Source organism: Triticum dicoccoides, chromosome 7B (genome assembly GCF_002162155.2).
Source record: "Triticum dicoccoides isolate Atlit2015 ecotype Zavitan chromosome 7B, WEW_v2.0, whole genome shotgun sequence".
Lineage (NCBI taxonomy): Eukaryota > Viridiplantae > Streptophyta > Magnoliopsida > Poales > Poaceae > Triticum > Triticum dicoccoides.
In genome coordinates, this window is record NC_041393.1 from 604,798,339 (window position 1) to 604,804,690 (window position 6,352).

A 6,352-nucleotide genomic window follows, 5' to 3' on the forward strand; every position below is an offset into this window, starting at 1 on the left:
TACCGACATGAATAATAATATGTATATCACTTAAGTGTATCATCATCAAGTACAACATAAAAAATTTGAATACCTGACACTACTAATAATCTCGATCAGTATCATCAATAAATGCATAATCATCATCATCACTATAATCAATGACGGGCTCATAGGGTTCAGTGGCATCAGCATGTGGAAGGCCACCTTGACGTAATCAGTCAAGCACTGACAGGTCATCTGCGGCAGTAACCTCTTCTTGTTCCGGCTCTTCTTGTTCCTCCTCTGGGGTGATGTCGGATTCACTGTCGCTGTCTACTTCAATGTTTTGGGGTGAAGTATAGCGGTTCTTGAAACAGTTTTTGGAAAGACGTGTCTCTTGGAAGAATTCTCCTTCATATGTGTCTGGGTTAATGTGAGGTTCATAATCCTCTTCCTTTGGGGGAGATAGTGTAGCATGTGGCGGCACTTCATAAATGACATCCCAACCTTTTAGATTTGGATTAGTTTGGCAGGCCCACGGTAGATTGAATACTTGGGTCGCCTGTTGAGCCGTAATATAGACATCAGGAACATCCAAATTGGTGCTTTGTTTGATTTCAACTAGCCCTATATGTTCATGAGTCCTTCTAGTCTCCTTCGGCTGAAACCAATAACATTTGAAGACTACGGCATTCGGTGGGTTTTCACCATAGAATAGAAGTTCATAAATTGCTTCAACTCTCCCATAATACTCGGTACCTCCTTCGCCGATAACAGATACACAACAATTTGTAGACTTTTGGTCGGCCATAGATAGCTCTTTGCCATAGGTACGAAAGCGATACCCGTTGATGTCGTATTTGTCAAATGAATGGACCTTATAGTCAAAACCATTAGCGACTTGTCTCAATTCGGCGTCCATAGACTCTGGATTAGCCTACAAATTTAATACGAAAGGATTGTTGCATTGCGCACAAATTAGCGAATGAAATGAAATTGTCTATTAGAAATTACCATTTGTTTGAACCAAGAGATGAAACCGGGATAGCCGCCTCCTTGCTTTGAGAGAAGCTCATACTCTTCGATGGAATCCTTTTGGATCACCGCTCCATACAAGAATATGGCGACGTATCGACTGTATGAAATATCCAGGAGTAAGAGCAGTTCAAAGGAAATAGAAGTTGGGAAACAATGTACCGAGAACTTACTCGTTGTACGGCCGCACTTCTATCAGGTTGTTGAAGATAATGAAATGGTCCGCCATTCTTCATTATCCAAAGATACTGGTTTTGAAACACTGGCTGGTGCGAGATTCCCTTTGAATAGGCTGAGGTTGGATCCACCCTTTTTAGGGTCGTCAGCATTGTACCGAGGCTTCGGATTATGCAAATGACAATTTTTGGCTTCGTAGTGTGCTATCACGAAGTTTCCCGCCTCCTCAGTGATGAATGCCTCAGCCATCGATGCTTCAATTATACGTTTATTTTTACATTTTTCTCGAAGCGTCTTCTGCATCCTCTCAGTTGGGTAGCACCAACGATTTTGCATGCCCCCCCCCCAATCTTGCCTCGGTCGGGAGATGCAAAATCAAATGCTACATTGGATTAAAGAAGCCCGGTGGAAAGATCTTCTCTAACTTGCAGATCAACTCCGGCGCCAACTCTTCCATTTCTTCTAGCACGCTAGGCGATAGTTCTTTCGCACAAAGAACATGGAAGAAATAGCTGAGTTCTGCCAGTACTAGCCATTCATCCTCAGGGATGAAGCCACGCAACATCACCAGCATTACCCGCTCAATCCATATGTGCCAATAATGACTCTTGAGACCAAATATATTCACTCGCTCCCCTATTTAGATTCACTACATACCCATCGAGGAACATCAACTGCATTTTCACCCACAAGATAATTTCCCTCATAGCTGGCCTTCCAAGATTGAACCATGCCTTTGGCTTCGTCTAGTTCTGCTTTCCTTTCGGTTCTTTCATGTTTTGTAACGACCTATCACATAGCGCCTCCAGATCGACTCTAGCCTTAGTATTATCCTTTGACTTCCCATCTATGCCGAACAATGTACCAAAAAGTGCCTCGGTGATATTCTTCTCAGTGTGCATCACGTCGATGTTGTGTGCGCAAAGGAGGTCTTTGAAGTAAGGCAGATCCCATAAGCATGTCTTGTGAGTCCAGGCGTGCTTAGAATTATACCCCTTGAAGTACCCTGGACGCTCTTGATCTGGCTCGAGAGCGTTTAACTGATCCAGGGTCTGTTGGTCTGTCAACGCAGGTGGTGCAGAGTTTTTGACAACTCTACCTCTGATGAAGTTCTTCTTGTCTTTCCTGAACTTATGGCGAGGATCCAAGAACTGTCTATGCATGTCGAAGCAAGAAAACTTGCGACCGGCCTGAAGCCAACGAAAATCAAGAGCTCCCTTGCATGTGGGGCACGGGAACCTTCCATGCACACACCAGCCAACGAATAGCGCATACGCCGGCAGGTCATGCGTCGAGTACATGTACCAGACACGCATTATGAAGTTCCATTTGCTATAGGAGTCGTATGTATTGAACCCATTATCCCAGGCTTCTTGCAATTCGTCCTTAAGTGGTTGCATGTACACATTCATATTTTTCCCCGGATAGTTGGGCCCTGGAATTATCAACATTAGGAAAACGTTCTTTCTTTGCATAATCTGTCCGGGGGGAGATTGAGTGGAAAGATAAATACGGGCCAACAACTATATTGGTCTACTGTCAGACCACACACATTGAACCCATCCGTGCTGATGCCGACTCGAGGATGCCTCGGATCTGCCGCTTTGTTAGCATGTAATTCATCAAACTTTTTCCATGCAACACCATCCAATGTGTGTACCATCCTCATATTCCCATCTGCATCTAGTTCGTTTCTTTTGCCCGTTTTGTGCCATGTCATCTGTCTGGCCGTCTCTTCAACCATGAAAAGACGTTGAAGTCTTGGTACGATTGGCATATACCGAAGAACACTAACGGGGATTTTGGTCTGTGTCTTCTCACCCATACCGTTGTCTACCACAACATAACTGGAAGACTTGCAAATGGGACAATAGTTCAAGTCCGCATAGTCAAGCCTAAATAAGGCACATCCTTTCTCACATGCATGTATCTTCTCATAGGGCATCTTCAGTGCACGGAGGATTTGTCCGACTGGTACAGGTTTGCAGGCATTACATGGCCTTTGGGTAGAAAGCGTCCAAATACTGTCATCATTGCGTCGTAGCATTCTCTGCCCAAGTTGAACTGAGCCTTCAGAGCCATTACTTGTGAGATGGCATCCAACTGACGAAGCTCAATGTGTTCGTGGAGCGGACGTTTTGAAGACTCCAACATTTCATTGAAGGCCTTTGCAGATTCCTCCATCTCCTCGTTCGAATCCCGAGCATCATCCAAGTCTTGCACCATGTTTTCCATCCCGGTACCATGCTCGTCGGTGCGACGACGATGCACCTCAGCTCGGTCACGTTGGGCAGACTCACCATGATATGTCCACACCGTATAATCGGGCGTAAAACCACTCTTCTGCAAGTGTTTGCCCATTTCAGCCTCTGTCCTCTTTTCCCAACTGCCGCACCGGAAACAGGGGCACCAGGTTTTCCTCTGGCCATTTGCAAATGCGGCTTGCACAAACCCCTTGGTTTTTGTGAACCATTCAGTGCTCCATTTGTTCTGACCAGTGTGACCGGTGTACATCCACGCACGATCACTCATCTTGACTTTCAGAGCTACTGGACACACAACAAATATATACATATATATATATATATATATATATACATCTGGGCTATTCTGTTACGCGTAACAGAATATTATTCTGTTATCCTTTTTGAACTGGCGGTTTCAGGTGGTTGTACTAATGTTTTCGAAGAAGTTGAACTAATGCTTTCAGTTGTGTTTAACAGATCGTCTTCTTTAGTTCAACAACTTTTTATAATTTTTTTATCGGAACGGGGCATGTAATATATCGTTGGAAAGCTCTTGACAACCATATTTCAAGTATATTGAACTTTTTTGCAAACTCATTATGGTTTAAGAGCAGTTTTTAAAAAAAACGTTTTTTCAAAACCAAAAACGTGAATCGTATTTTGGACTCAATTTTCAAACAGTTTGTTGAAATTGAGCAAATAAGATGGCGTTGGAAAACTGGTGAAAATCCGCATCTTCCATATATGTATTGTTTTTTCTAATTCAATATGATTTAAAAGTAATTTGAAAAACAGTGAAATTCTGGGCGAAACGTATTTTCGTGAATTTTTGCAAATGGTTTGTCAGATTGACACAAATAATATGGCGTTGGAAAGCTACGGAAAATGCACAAATTTTTTGTATTGAAATGTTTTTCTAATTCCTTACAATTTAAAAACAAATTCGAATACGGTCAAATTTGATTTTGAACGCGATTTTTTTAAAAGTTTGTCGAAATGGAGCAAATAATATACCGTTGGATAGCTATCGAAAATGCGGAACTTAGTCATGCTGAACGTTTTCTCATATTTGCAGCCGTTGAAGAGTAATTTGGATTACGGTGACACCCATCATGGTGTTTTTCCTCCAAAAAAACAGAGTACTCGTACTGATATATTTATGTGTTTGTACTGAGATATTTTTCACAGTAGTTTTGAATGGTTCCAAAAGAAGTACTTGAACGGATGTCTATATGATTTTGTACTGAGCGTGTTTCCACATACTAGACTTTACTTTGTATTTATTTAAAAAGTTTTCAATACGGCAAGACACATCCTGTTCTTTTCCCGTCTGATAAACAAAGTACTCGTACTGACATATGTGCGTGTTTGTACTGAGCTATTTTTCACAATTATCAAATGCTAAGCTATAGTCTGTACACTTCTTCTTTATTTAACTCAACATTTTTTTGAAACGATGTTCTGAACTTCTCTCATTTTATGACTTGTACTGGCGTACTTACTAAGAAGGATTTTCATGGGGTTTCTTTTTTTTTGCTTGAATTTTTACAATTTGAATTTTGGCCATTTCTTTTATTCTGAACGGACCACCGTTTTTAACTCGTACTGAGGTACTTACTATGCCCGAACTGGGGTGGCTGCCGCGTGTCTCGGTGAGGAAGAAGACGAATCTCGGGAGCGCAGCTGGATTTGGCCGGCGGCTGGGACGACGCGGGGCGGGGATGGCGGTGCGCGGTGGCGGAGGGAGGCTGGGACGGTGCGCGGCAGCCGCCGGAGGCGGGGACGGGCCACGGCAGCCGTCGACGGGGAGGTGCGCATGGAGGGAGCGGCACCCGTCAGAGGGAAGGCGTGCGGGGAGGGGCCGGCGAGCCCGCCGGTGGTGAGGTGTGCGGAGGGCCAGCCGGCGGCAGCGCGTGTGTCGGAGGAGCTACCCGTAATGGTGCCGCGGGCTCCCTCGCTCCGGCTGCCGCCGTCGCTCGCTCGCCCGCGACGGCTGCCTCCGGCGGTAGGAGGCGGGTTCGATTGGGGACGGGTCGGAGAGTTTCTCCTGTCGTCTACGCATCGCGCCCTTATAGGGACCGAGGGTAACAGAATAATATTCTGTTACCGGTAACAAAATAGTCCAGCCCTATATATATAATTCACCATGTATATATTCATTAGTTGATCTAATTTGTCAATTTTATTACGTCCATGCAACCTACACTCTAATAGGTAATGATAGGTCCTAATCCCACCCGAGTATGTGTAGATTGGGTTCATTTTCCCATGCTATGCTCCGGATCCGACGCAAAATTTTGGCAACACCTCCCCGCTGTTCTCCTGATACACGTCTCTACAATAAACAGAGAGGATGTGTACCCGGAGAACAATAGGGGAGGCACTGACGAAATATATGCGTCAGATCCGGAGCAAAGCATATGGGAAAACGAACCCAATCTACACATACTCGGGATGTCCATGGATAGCGTTGGACAATTCGAAAGAATCACAGTTATAAATATGCAAATGCATGCATATTTATAACTATAACGCTTTCGAATGGGAGGCACATATTGGTTACGCATACTGATGATTCAAGACACATATATAGCTATCTATCAAGTTTCATCGGCACGAACACCGGAACAGAGCAAATAATTAAGGGGGAAGGAGGACATGTCATTTGTGCTCACCCACGAACGAAGGGGCAGAGCTCGTCAAACGCACGGGGAGGTCATAGAACACCAAACCTCGCAGCGATGAAACAACTGCACTTTTAAATCTACCCGATCAACACAATTATATATGATGTTTTCAGAACAAAATCGAAAAATATATGACCTAACTCATAATTCACAAATATATAACCGCGTCGGCCTCTGGAAGGCCAAAGAGCACCTTTTCGGGAGGTGTCGGGGGTCGGCGTGCCGTGTCGGGGTCGGGGTGCTGTT